The sequence below is a fragment of the Anabas testudineus genome, chromosome 11, assembly GCF_900324465.2.
Source record: "Anabas testudineus chromosome 11, fAnaTes1.2, whole genome shotgun sequence".
Lineage (NCBI taxonomy): Eukaryota > Metazoa > Chordata > Actinopteri > Anabantiformes > Anabantidae > Anabas > Anabas testudineus.
The window spans coordinates 16,103,550-16,118,701 of record NC_046620.1 but is presented as its reverse complement, the minus strand read 5'-3'; positions in this window follow the sequence as shown (position 1 = coordinate 16,118,701).

The following is a 15,152-nucleotide window of genomic DNA, read 5'->3' as shown; positions in this document are numbered from 1 at the left end:
ACCTCATCTTCTGTCACTCATCCTCTGTTCTCCCCTCTTGTGCTTCATCCCCATTCACCCCTGATCAAAAAGAGCTTGACCCTACATGAAACAGGGAGAGTTTAGAGGGTTATATCCTCCATTTCCCAGGAGAAAGCCTACAAAGACACGAAGCTAACAGACTGGAGAAACAGAAGCAGCGATCCTTCAATTTCCCTGTGTGGATCACTTTCTCTCATTCAGCCTGGCCTGTTCCTGATCTCTCCTTCTCTTGGCACTTTCATCTCTTTCCTCCTCTGCCTTCATATGTAGCACTTTGAAATGCTTAATCTGCCTCCCCTCTTTGAATTAATCATCAAAAGTGAATTGGTGCAAGGTTCGAGCTCCTTAATGCAGAAATATACACGTTTAGATAAAATAAGTAGATTCAGTCAGTTGAACACATCCTTTTAGTGATATGCACAAAATGCACAATATCTTATTTTAAATGCAGCATTTCAACGATATGCAAATCAGAGTATGGTTCAGGGACATGTTCTTTCCATGCAGACCCTTACATAGATTTGTCGTGCTGTGGCTCACAGGGAAATAGCTAATTTACAGTAATTCCCCTTTGGATTAGCGAACCTTGTTTGCATGAAAATAGGAGGGGGGAACTTGTGTGTGATGTGCCGCAAAGCTCTCATCTATCCCTCTAATTTTTCTTCTATAAAAAACAACCACAGATACAGTGCAGGCATGCAAGGCACAGCCTCAGGAGCAGCGAAACATTACCGCCCATGATGGACCAATTAAGCGGTGGGAGAGGGAACTGATAATGTTGATCCATACCGTGCATATTAATGTAGCTGGAACATCATAATGCTGGTGTTTAGAGCAAACACATTGCATGTGCTGAGGCCAGTGGAAGCCTTGATTAGCCTAGCTTAGCATAAATAGTGCAGACAGGTGGAAGCAACAATCCTAAGGAAAAACAATCTAGCTTCAGCACCTAGTGTGGGTCTACAAACTGCCGTATGTGCAGGACTATTTGTTGATCGAGTGTCGTGATTTCCCCAACAAACAGCAGCAATGATTAAAACTTCACTTCGTCCTGCTAGAGCCTCCGTCACCACTCTCCACTTTCTCCATCTACTGATTTCCCCACATTGTTTCATCCCCAGACATCTAGTGTAGAGATTTAAAGGCGGGGCAGCTCAGCTTGACAGTGAACAGCCAGCATCTGAAGCTCCTTTATACAAAGACTGTAACATTCATGTTAAACATTTGCTGTTTTTACTTTTCCCGGTGTAACACGATGGATTGAACTGTGTTTCATTTTAAGATAATGTAGTCGCTTCTTATCGTCAGATTAGATTGAATGAAGCTGTAATGATCCCCATGGGACTGTCGCAGCGGCAGCAAAGCACAGCATATAACTTCATATTACAGACTAATGCAGGTAATACAAATGAATCCACTTATTATGCAGAGACAGAGAAAAGTAGTGCAGCATATAGAAATGGTAATTTAAAGATTTGCTTGAATAAATCCATGTATGTTATATATTACACAGGTTCGGATGTTGTTGAGCATGCAAATGTGGAATGCTTGCTTTCACAATGTCAGTGAAATTATAGGTTCACTGTAAGATTAAAGAGATATAGGATGGAGGGAAAGACGCCAAAGCAAATGGAAGTGGACAGAGGAGTGACCGCCATGGACACGGGCAGAGAGAGGAGATGATAAATGCCAACCCACCCCTTCTCTGGGTCGTCCCTGACACCCGTACTCCACACAACTCTGACCTTCCAGACTGATCAATGAACACCTAGTCTGGGACCCTCCCATCAGAGCGTCTGTGGTGTCTGGGTGGCCACAGGTTCACTTCATGTAATCTGCAAGACTGTGGAGAGGAAAAGTGACAGCTGCTACCCACTGGATGGTGTTGACCTCTACATAGACGCAGAGACACACACACACTCAGACATGAAGCTATTGCATGCTGGGCTGTACACAGACACACACACACACACACACGTTAACATTTTCTCACTTCTCTTTTCTTTTTCAGTTCACATGAGGTGAAAGCGTGTAAAAGTGTGTGTGTAATTCTCAAAATTAACATACAAAATAAATACATAAAACCTTTTTTAGATATCCACGTTGTGATGTTTGCATCTTGTTTTTACTAATAATTACTAATCTGCTACATACATTTCCGCCAGAGTTAGAACGTGAGTGGTTCACAGGAGAGATTTAAAGTGACGTCTGTGCATCGTGCAAAAATACAGAAACTGATGAGACCAAAAGGTGACCACGTTTCTGATTTGGATTTGAAAGAGGCCCTTTTTAAATGTAACACACACCATCAGTATTAATTCTCTGCAGGACATATTTGACTCAGTGAGTGTTTGCCATGTTTCTATCATTACTGCTATTCAACAGGAGTATAATCAAATGCGAAATTAATTTTAATCAACTTGCAGCATGACCAACAGACACATCAACTTTCTACCTTGCATGCATGTGTATGTGGGCTGTTGTATATGTGCACAAGCACATATAAAACAGCCCATCCCCAAATTGCGTGTACACACACATCAGCAGCAATGATTGACAAGCTGCTGCTAGTCAGTTGCTCCTCTTCCTTCATCAGTGACTTTTATTACATTCTGGGTAGAAATCAATTCTGGAGGAACAGCCTGTCAGCACAGACTGTACCCTCGAGAAACAGAGAGAGAGAGAGAGAGAGAGAGAGGTAAAGACAGAGGGTGGTGAGTGTGAAAATGAGAGTGTGCATCGGAATAACAAGTGTGCGCAGGAGAGAGAAAGAGAGAAGAAAGAGAGAGAAAGAGGGAGGGAGGAGAATGATGCTGTGCAAAATAATGAATTAGAGGAGGGTGTAAAGAATGTAGGGACAACTGGAGAAGGGAGAGAAAGGGTATTATATATCAAGGGAGTGATGGGGAGAGAGTGAGGCCCAGAGGGGGAGGGAGGGGGGAGAAAAAAAAAAAGAAACAGCACAACAGGGATTTTAGGAGGTGAAGAGATAGCAGTTTACAGGAACAGACTTGAAGAAAATGATGCAATTACATAACAGATATTTGGCAAGGCAGCATTACCGAGGATTCTTGAAGCGCTGCACAATCTAACACACACACACACACACACACACTGACAAATATACAGACACACTGGCATGCACTCATTCAACACAGGAGCACACGTAAACCCACATATATGCATACAAACGGTAGTAAACAAACACAAACAAATAGAAGTCTGCTAACACTTCCACTGATAAATGGACTGTTTTGCATTTACGTTACATAACTGTTGTCTTGGAAATTATCAGTGCAGCCATGGCACTGATCAAGCTCATTGTTTTGAATATGTCTACAGCGCAAGGATGCAAATGCGTCTCTGTTGGGCATCACTGTTTTGTGAGCTATGCACGATTAATAGAAAAGATAAGTGAAGCCCAGTGCATCCTGCTGGTCAAACCCCATTGTAAACAACAATAGACAGGCATTCATTCAACTTTTCAAGCTGGAAATAGATTGTTTGTAATATTGTTGCTTTTACTTAACAGTAGCACACGTAATTAAAAAAAACTGTTCAATTTTTTGTTTATATTTTACACATTTAAAGCTGCATTGATTTATTTATTTTTAGCCATGTAGGGGCAACAAAAACAAGATGGTTAACATTCAGGCAATATTTGGTCTGCTCAGCGCCAAAAAGCTTTTTAGATTATTTTTACTTCACGTTAAACAGTTGACTGATGTTACAGGTGACTAAGAATTAAAGCTGCAAGACTGAACCAGAACAGTTAAATTTGGGGCCAGAAAACCAAAACAATACACAACAAACTATATAGCTGAGGTCATCCCTGTGAAAGATCATGTTCACATTGCAAATAGCAATTTTATCCATTGTTGATATAAAAAATATTGATTTCAGTAGCTTTAAACAGTAATGCTAACAGTGTTACCTTCAACCCATGAATTTAAGTGAATTTATGCAGATATTACATCAATCATCATACCATGCTTAAAAAATACAATATCTCTATGTCAATTTGCATCAGTTTGGACATTATTCCTCATCCACTGTGGCCTCTATGCAGTGGAAGAGAACATACTGTTCAGTAGTGAGACCCCTGGTGGTAAGAACCAGTGTTCAAACTCCTGATGGACCGCAAACTTGACTGGCCTTGAAGCTGACAATGCATAGAGATAGCAGTCCTATTTTGTCTACACTTTCTTTGTTCATGCATCACTCAGCTTCACAATCAGTCAAATTCTATTGCTGATTTGAACATAATGCATAAATGTGAATAGCACAACGCAAATACAGCAAACAGTTGTCAAGGTAGCAACATGTTTTCTATGTCTATTGGGATGAGAGCACTGAACTTAATTTATAGAAGTATGAATTGTAGCAGAAGCCTTGAATCTGCCGCATGACAAGAATAAAGACTTCAACTGGCTTTTGAACAAAGTGAAAAGGTAACATCAGTGGGTCTCACACAGACAGAAATGTATGTAGGCGGCACATTGGGGCAGAGCAGATGTCAACAACAGCCTGCACCAAAATACTGTATTTTGCAACTTCCTTTTGAGAGCGTAGGACCTAAATATCCCTCACACATCAGTTTCTGGACCTGTTTTGGTTTACAAGTTACAATAACATATTTGACAAAATGTCCTTGTCAGTGTTTCCTCTAAAAGTCTTCTCTCTTTTTCAGGGTCACAGTGAGCAGAATCAAGTCACCCTGGAGCTTTCAGTCCATTACAGTCTAAACACAAAAAGACAAGTCCTGTCGCTCATCATCAAAATTCACATTGAAGAAAACTCATTCAAATCTGTCTAGCCGTGAATTGACAGCAGATTTGTGTGGGTGAAACATTTAAAGCAGCAGCCATCAATATGGAGAAGAAGTGTCAATGGTCATTGTGTAATGTGCGAGTGGTCATTTTGTTGATCAAGTCCATGTGGCATTTAGCATCTTTATCTCAATGTCTTGGTTTTGTGTCCCACATTTTTTTTTTTCTGTTTTGGTTTATCACACTCATGCTGTTTTGTATTTTGTTTTGTTTTTCGGTGGGCTGGAGATGCTTTGTTTGGTTTAGGTAAGGGGTAGTGCTCGAGGAAAGCATGCAGGAAGCAGGAGAAGATGCAAAAAATACACAGAAACAGACATGGCAAAGCTTTGTTTACACTGGAGTACCGAGCAATATACACTGAATGTGCCAGCCAAGGAAAGCAGCAGCAGTTGATAACAGAAGAAATGTGAGAGATATGGAGAAAATCCCCAAAACAGTGACATCACCAACAACGTCCACAAGTTAAGCAAAGGTATTAAAATCCACTATTTGAAGAAGACTTCATGAGCAGAAAACCCACAAGATGCAACCCCCTCACCAGCAGTCAGAATCTGAAAACCAGGTTGGACTTTGTAAAAATGTTCAGGGATGAGCAACAAAAGTCCCGGAGCAAAGTTTTACAGGCTTGATGATACTCCTCGAAGATTAACTGCTACCAATGTAATGCAAAAGCCAAAGGGAGGGAGAAGAAAGGATCTGCTCATGATCCAAACAACACAACCTCATCTGTGAGGCTTGATGAAGGTAGGGTCGTGGCCTAGGCTGCAAGGCTGCTCACTAATTTTTATAGATGCAATAATTCATGATGTTAGCAGAGGGATGAATTCAGAGATGAACCCGAAACAATTTGTCTGTAAATATGCATCTAACTATTCAAAACGGAGGTGACTTTACAGCAACTTGTACTGTTCCTAACTAGTGTCCCACATCAACTTTACTGGTGAAATATTCAGTGCACATTTAACTTTTTTTGTTGTAGTTGTATGTACTTCAACAAAATAAAAAATAGAAAAATGTCAGAGATGCTTGAGGTTTAAGTTAAAGCAGTGGTTTGGTAGTTCAGTAGTTAATAACAACCCCAATGACCAAGTCAGGTTTTTTTCTTTACACTATGTACAGAACAGAAAGTCCCTGTAAACCTTTGTTTTAGTCCAGAATGGAAATGTTGTTGCAGATGGTGAGAGGTGTGTGGTGTCCTGTAGCGAGCTAAATAACTAAAGTTATTAGTCGAAGGCTAATGTGACTTAAAGTAGCCTGAGGGTGCGGGCAGACTTTATTCTTTGTTGTTGGTACAAGACACAAGATTCCCTGCATAACTGACCAAAAAATGTTGTATTAACAGGATCGGGCCATTGTTGCGTGTCTGTGGTATGTCGTTTAAGGATGATACATTTTTACTTAGGTTTATTTTAACCTAAAAAAATACACCTCCTGCTGTTTGAAAGGAATGTGCTCAGTGGCTGCTCAATGCTGGTCCTTAGATGGTCTTATAGCCTGGAGGGAATAGAGGCAGGGATGTTTGGTAACCTACAGATGGGCGCCAAGTGACAGATGGACACACACACACACGTACATACATACAAGGCCCCGCTGAGAGATCAAAAGAGGGAGCGTGGCTTTGGCTTGTCAACAGTGAAGACTGATAGACGAAGACATCTGTGCTGTTTAGGAAATGGAGGAAGTAGAGGGAGGAAAAAGAGTTCTGCCCATTATCTCCCATATTACCATCACATCCAGTACATGCAAAACAACATCTGGGTGGTAGAAAGTGAGGAAAGACTCACTTACTTATTTAACAATTGGGTGTTTATGATAGTGCAGGTTCCACTGTGGCGGCTTCCACAAACACTATTTGTTAATCAGATTAACCAACCCTGCCACTGCAGACGAGACGGCAAAACCGCAACTGTTTTCTTTCTCCATAATCACTTGCCACAAATGTACAAGTTAGACACAGAGTTACCTACGCAACAGTTGAGGATAAGTGGAGCTCAAAGAAACTGGATGAGACCACCACACCTCATGATTATTCCTAATTAAGATTAATTACCATGTGGAGATCAAGGATAATTCCTATTGGCCCTGTGGGTGGGATTCAAAAACAAAACAAGACTATCTACACTGATCATCTCAGTAGTTAGCATTGTCGCATAGCACAGTGCCCACTTTATTTCGCTGTACATTGGATTATTCATCACTTAAAAGCTCTGAGACCATTTTTTTCACAACCAAATACTGGAATACATGTTAGCAGCCTAATGGGTTTAAGGTACGAAATCAGCAAACCAGCATATCATATTTTAATTAAAGCTGATAGGTGCCAATATTTTTCTGTTAGTAACTGATCACATGACTGCTTATACGTGAACGATGTACAGCAGGTACTGAACTCACAGTGAATTACCACCTGGCCCTGCAGTTCCCCTGACTTCTAATGAGACAGGTAGTCAGTTAATGCAGTTTTCCCCACAAAACATCTCTTAAAACTACAGATTTCATTAGTTTAGAGTAGTAGATTTTAGTTTCGTACTAAACCATACGACTTGCAAGAGACGCTCAAGGAAATAATTGCCAAGATCACAGCAGGTGTCTTGACGGTATGGGTGCGACTCCGAAAAAACGCCTTCCTGAAAATTGCACATATTTTCAAACTCTGCCCTCCAGTTTGCAACTCGGGCATTCTGTGATAAATTTGCAGTCTCAGAGCCCAAACTGAGATAACTGAGTCACAATGATATCACAAGTTTTCTTTTTTTTCTCACTTTAGAAAGGTCCTTCAGATGACATTATGTAACTGTTATCACAGGCTGAGTAGTACTGCAGGTCTCTGTGAGTAACTGGTCTGAGTGTCCCTTTAAAACAGTTGGTAAACTCAATTGACCTCACATGTGTTTCTTCACTAGTGTCACAAACACTGCACATATTTTAGAAATAATGAATGACTAGTCTGGTGTACTTTTCTGAATAGGAAACAACCAAGAAATAAATCAAACTATAGTCCCGCAGTCTGTTATAAAGCATGATTATGTGCCCTCTAAATGACAACTCTTGTGCTGACAAGACCGAAGTATGCAAGTGAAATATTACACTTGGAGTTCCAGTATTTTCACAGTGGTGGATAACAGATCACGTCCAATCAGGAATGCAACCTCTTGTACTGAGGAGTGAGTCGAAAATGTTTTATGTCGAGGCAGGGGATGACTGACAGCACAGCACGTCAGTCCTCTTTCTCTCAAAACTACATTAGCCTTAGTAGGATAAAGCTCCCCAGGTTGGTGTGACAAAAAAATGTGTGATGGAGAAACTCCATCCTTTATTATCCAGCATTTGACGTGAGGTGTCTTTCAAATGACACATTGTGAATGTTCACCGCCCGCACACAGGCTGCTACTGAAGACCATATATTCATTGGTTTGGGGTCCTTGTTTCACTACAAAGACCTTCTTCACAAACCCCTTGCCCCCTCCTTCCACAATCACAGAAACACCCAGCCATTGTCTCACAGCATCCCTGCCGAGGAAGACACAATGGTTAACTTTAACAATACCTCCTTCCAGCTCCTCCTCAAATGTAGCCAAACAGCCATGTGTGAATGTGTGTGTCTTCTGCGTATTGTCTGTGAAGCATATGGCCTTCTGACACGGCGGGCACAAGGTCAGTGGCTAAAGGAATTTGAGCCACTCTGGGAATCTTCCGTCGTACCTTCCCCTTCAGCACACTTAGTTATAAGGCACTCACTCTTGAACGTGCACACACACAGAAACACGCAAGCATCTACATGCCCACACACACACACACACACACACACACACACACACACACACACACACACACGCACTGTATGAAACAGTACTCACAGAGGCCATTCAATGCACATTAATCAATTTAATATATGACCTGTTAATATGACACCCTGGGAACCTAATAACAGCTTCTGAGCCTGATGCTCTACTCTAGTTTATGTATTGTACTTTACCATGTGCTCATATATAACCCTTCAAATGTTGTGGATATAAGTCTAAAATCAAAACACCTTTACTCAAACAATATATTTGCCGTAACAGATTTTTTTTCCAATTATTTGCATCCAGTGGAAAAATAAAAACTCAACACTGTCGCATTCTCATCTTTTAAATTGATATGATGAATATATTACTTACTTACACATCCAGCCGATATGCAGCAGCATTACCACACATTTGGAGTCCTGTTTCTGACCATCCTAAAGTCCAACGTTTACTTTATTTGCTCTGTGTTGATTTCCAAGAGTTTCTGAGAAAAATATCTGACTCTTTATTTACTAAATGCTTCACCATGATCAGAGCTGATGGAACTGTAGAGCCAGTAGTTCATCTTTTACATGTTGTTTGTCTGTTGTTTACTATAAAAAAAACATTGAATATTGCATCTTTAATTATGGTTTAAGTACAATTGTTTGTTTCACTGAACAACTTAATTGTATTTTGTAAGATTATGCAAATGTGGTTTGAAGCTTGGCCAGATTGGTAACTAATAAAGGTATCACTGGGTATAAAAAGGAGGATACATACTTTGGATGTTCATGTTGTACTATAGAAACATATTGACACATATTACAAAATAATGATTCATTGTTGTAGAACCGTGTGATAATATACCGTATATGTAATAATATGATAATTCTATACAGTTTCCAATGCAGGACATGCAACAAAGGTTATTTGTTCAATTTAGAAACATGATAATTTTCTAGTAAAGTAAAAGAAAGGCTTGTTTTTTTTAGTTAATTTGGAGCCACACATGTTGAGTTTTGTTCTTGTTTTGTTTTTTTTTTGCACACACAGGCTAACCAGATGTAATCAGGAGCAGATACCTTTGAGGAGCATCTTGTTACATCTTAACAGCAGGGAGGGTGGGAGTCTCTGAATGATATACACTGCCCCCATTGTAATTCTACTTCCTTAACAGAAGGGTTGAGGGGTGAGGGGTAAGAGGTGGGGGTGGATGGAAGATTTAAGAAGATAGAAAAATGCTCAAAATTAGCCTCTGCGATCGTAATATCCAGTGAGCCTATAAAATCCAGTAAGTGGTAGTAAAGAGACATTTTGAGCAAAAATGGAGGTTGAATATGTTATGGGGGAAAAAATAGAAGTGGTTATGGGTGAAATGATGAGACCCCAGGGAGTGGCTCCGATGGTGGGCTGTGGTCCCTCAAGTGGTAGCCTCTGTGCTGGCCTCCGTGTGTTGGCCCTAGCTGTTGACAGATGTCTCTCCATCTGAAACAGCAATAATTCACCACTAATTAGCAGCTGATACTGTAACAGAGAAGATGTGTGTGTGTGTGTGTGTGTGTGTGGGGGGGGGGGGGGGGTTAAGAGGAGTAAGAAGTGGGAAGTAAGAGGCAGAGTGGGGGGGAGGGAAATGGAGTTAGTCGATAGTCATTTACGTTTCCTTGGAAATGTATGTGATGCAGGACTTTTTCTCTCTGCTGCTCTTCTAGGTATCTGTGCACATGTTTGCACACGAAAGGCATCGAATCACTGCGCGCTTTGCATCTTTGTCCCTGAATGCGCTCTCTCCCCTCCTCCCTCTCCCTCGTCTTGCAAGGTACAGTGGCCATGACAAGAACGTGTTGCTGACATGAATAGATGATGACGATCACTGACTGTGTGTGTGTGTGTGTGTGTGTGTTTGTGTGTGTAAACCCATCAATAAACATGCTTTAATAATCAGACCTGTATCTGGAAGAATTTCTCTCATTTCCACATTATTCATGGGTGGGTGGTGATGTCGGTGGGACATGTTAAGATATGTGTTCATGTAATCATGTGTGTTTGTTATATGTCATGCACATATGCATGCGTCTGTTTCCGTGTGCATTGTGTGTAAATGTGCATGTTTGTTTGTCTCTGACTCTGGTGATGTAGTATCCTCCAGGGATGCTGATCCTCAGATTGAGCTTGTCAATCATTGTGATTGATTGGTCTCCACCCCTCCCTCCCTCACTCCAATCTGATCCCCCTCGCCCTCTCCTCCCACTCCTAGCCCCCTGGTGATTAATCAGTCAGTCAGACAGGTAGCTGTGACATCATCCAGTACCCCCCCCCCCCACACACACACACACACCACTTAAAGAGACACACTGGTCAGCTAAGTGATGACAAATTACCACTGTGCCCCCAGCAGTCCTTCAAGTAATCATTTTCACATTCTCTCACATTCATTTTGTGATTATAGAAGAGTGTACGAAGTGTAGTAAAGACTGTGTTTGCATAGGAAATTACTAGACAATATGTCTGGTATTATATGAATTAAACAAAAACAGGCTATGTAGAACAACCAGATCATGCAGCATGTGTGTAGTTATAGATAATTATAATGATTTGCAGCTTTCTGCACCAGGCATGTGCAAGGACAGGGGCTGAAGTAATAAAAGGGCATCCATCATTAGCGAGCTACAGTCTTTTGCACTATTACAATTAAAAAGTATGTATTTAGATGTAACAATAAACATGACTGTCATCACACTCCCATATGTAAGTGGCATAGCCTACGGGTGATTCACTTTGAGTGACTGAAATAGTGGCGATAAACAGGCAGCTCAGTCTGAGAAAAGACCTCATTGACTTTTCCTGCACAGCATGTTTAGATTTTGTTCAAATGACAGTTTATTGTCAATTATGGTGCCCAGGTATTTAAAGGATTCAACGGTTTGGCCATTTATTACAGTGCTGACAGAACCTGGTGTTGAGGTAAAAACAAAAATACCCAGATATTAACAGTTGAGGCATCAGTATTAGGAAAAAGAGCCACCTTGATTAATGTTGTGAGGAGCACCTTTGCCCTCAGAGCTGCACTTGCCTGTTCTGCATCATTTTTGGGGGATTTTAGGGAACAAGGTGCAGCATTTATAATTAAAACCGACATTGTATATAATTTGTATCAATTTTGATATTCACATGATGTCAAACCACAGTACATCTTAGACAACAACCACAGCACCTCATTATCTTGTCCTGTCTCCTATATGCAGACGTCTAGCTGAGTGATAGACTCATACTTTAAGAGGAGCAACAAGCCTCCCAACCTTGGTGTGTTAAACACAGTGTCAACTCAAGGACCAGGAAGAAGAATTCTCTCTATGTGACCATGAGAACAGTGTGTGCAAGTGCCAAGGATGTTTAGAAAAAGAAAAAAAAAAAAAAGACCTTGGCACTAACACATGAGAACTCCATGTGATATTCACCCAAATACTGTCCACCTTGATAGATCCAGATCCAGGTCTTGTTTTTTTTTTTTTCTTTATACAGTCCAATGGGCTTCTCCAGTGTATCACTGGCTGCTTTCAGTTTCAGTCGCCAGACCTGTGTGCTCATCATCATCATCATCATCATCATCATCATCATTATCGTCATTCCACAAATGAGAGAAAATATCCTACATGCAAAACCATTTAGAGTCAGAAGAAGAAACATGTCCTGCAATACCAGCTCAAGAAACATTAAGTATTACTGCTCCCTGCTGGTGATGCTGCTCTGCTGCACACTGAATCAACTACCTCGCTGTTACGTTGGCTAACTCAATACTGAGTTCAGTTTTTGAAATAAATTTAACAGTATGTCGCCCACACAGCAGTCAGCACATCTCAGGATGCTGGATTACCTATTGTACCATCACAGGATCTGTCTCCATACAAAAACATAAACTTCTTCTTGTAATTTCTTTCTTCTTCTTCTTATATTTTATGCACGTAAATGCAGCTTCAACCAATCAATCAATTAATCAGTCAGTCAATCAATCATTAACTTTATTCCCCCCAGGGGGAAATTGCTTGTGTAGCAGCATATGACACAGAGAAAACAGACACAACATAAAGTACATAGTGGAAGGAGGTGCTGGGAGGGGGGGGCACTTTCTTCTCCCTGAGTTCACCACACGGAAAGCAGGTGGTAAAAAACAGTGTTTGTATCTGTTGGTTCTGGCTCGTGGCTGCTAAAGAGAGAACCTGAAGGCAGCACATGGAAGTCAGAGTGTAGGGGGTGGGAGCTGTCAAACAGGATGGACTGTACCGTGTTCAGCAGCTGCTTCCTATAGAGGTCAGACAGGCTGCTTAATGGAGTTCATAGACTGAAAAGAGGTTGTTGGTTCTATAGTCAAACTGCAAGGGGTCCAAAAGGGAAACTGGGTGGCTTAATATGACCTTTCTAATTAATTTTTAGTGATTGATTAATGTAGTTTGCAGTTGAGTTTGAAAGAAAATAATAGTAACTAAAAAGCAATTAATGAAATTTAGATGACTGGCTCATAAGAAATGATTCACAGACACTGGTGGAAAGATTTTGTAAACTGTTAACAGATTTTTTAAAACATTTAAATCACCAGCAGGTGGCAGTAAAGTTGCACACAATGTCAAGACAGATCATAAATGCCTCCCTTCTTTACCCTAACACTACATGGTTTCATACTATATAGTCATTTTAAACAGTGGTGAGTCTTATTGCAGCTGTAACATGTTTCTATATGTGGTTTATAATTGTCACATAGTGTCTTTATGTTTTATAGAGCTAAAAGTAGAGTAAAACAGCACCAGAAAAAATGCGCTTTGTTGATAGCTTTACTATTTTATAGACTTAGCACAACCATCTCAAAGTGATATATCACAATTTTACAATGTTTTCTTCAGAGATACTGTTTTAAAGAAGGAGACATACATGGACCAAAGAGCAGGAAGCAGGACGTATTAACTGGAATATCTGTGGAGAGGTAATAAAGATAATGGGTAATGATTCCAGATAATAGCTTCCTTCTGGAGATAAGTAATCCAAGAGTGTTGTTAGGAAGGATCTGAATGTGTGTTAGGGATTTATCATTTTGAAAACTTGAGTTCATTTCCACAAGGGGACTTGCACTGCTGTACTGAGACGCTTCATAACAGACATTTGAGCGCTGACATAAATAATTGAAACATGAAACGAGAGGCAAAGATGACGCATAAACCACATCAGAGAGCGGACAAGTCAGCTGGCTGGCAGTGATCCTCCTGTAACTGTCCTTGTCTATTTTCTCCCAAGGGAAAGAGGTGGAAGTGCAAGTGGGTGGGTGAACTCCCCTCACACGTGTACACACTCGGCGTGAGATACACGCACACGTCACAGTTTCCATTCTAAAAACATAAATAAACCCTGCTGAGAGCATACCCATACACAGTCAGCTGGATGAGGTCTATTATGACACTCCAGCTGCTCTTGTCTACATGTGTCGGGTCACATGATGACGGGGTGGCCGAATATTTTAACAGCGGGCTCTTCAACAGCTGATATCAGCACCTGACAGATGACCAGAAACAATCCAAGCTGCTCATTCACCAACAAATCAATGCGTTGAATGATAGTGACCCGACATTGATTTTCACGATATGACCTGAAACAGTCAAGTAGCTGAGAGTCAGAATAACCTTCTGTAGCCTGAGGCAACCTCTCTGGCTAAATCATTACACAGCCGTGACCTCTCATGTGGCACTGAGCCCATGATGACACGACACCCAAAACACAGCAGAGAGCATAGTCTAAAATGTAATTAAGCTGATGAAGTTTGTGATTATTAATGTCGTAAAAGTTGAATTTTATTACTTGATGACTGTAATCGAATGTAAAGTCATGATGAACTTGATTGACTATGTAAACATGTTTTTAGGAGTTCATCTAATGCCTGTGCACATGGATTTAAAAAAGATAATATTATATTATATCACAATGTACAATATACAATTTTATTATATGAATAAGAATAATTTATTTATTATTTTGAATAAATTATGTATTATATTAATAACTGTGTCAGTGGTATGAGCATTTTAACACATACCCACATTGAAATGTAAACGTTTCTTGGACAGTTCTTATTTTATTCAAAGTAAGTTCATGCACACAAGAGTTCACACATGGCTCAAAAACTCAGCAACTTCAATCAAAGTGGAGCTGTTTGTCGATATGAGGAGAGGTGAACAGGCATCTAGAGAAACAACAAAAAAGAAACGTCTGATTGATGACTATATAAAATCACTGATGGAAACTAAAGCATGAATGCAGAGGTAGACAGGTGTATTCAGTGTGCAGCCAAAATGCATCAGGATTTACTGGTTTCCTCCCTGTTCATACACACTTTTCTTCCCCGTGCAACAACACACTGTATGTTATTGAACTCAGTTAACACTACACCCAGTGTACAATGCATCTGCGTCTTGATTACTTCTACAGTGTTCAAGCAGAGTAGCTGCCTCTTATAGACAGGTGTCCACATATTTTGCAAAGGCAAAATGCAGTC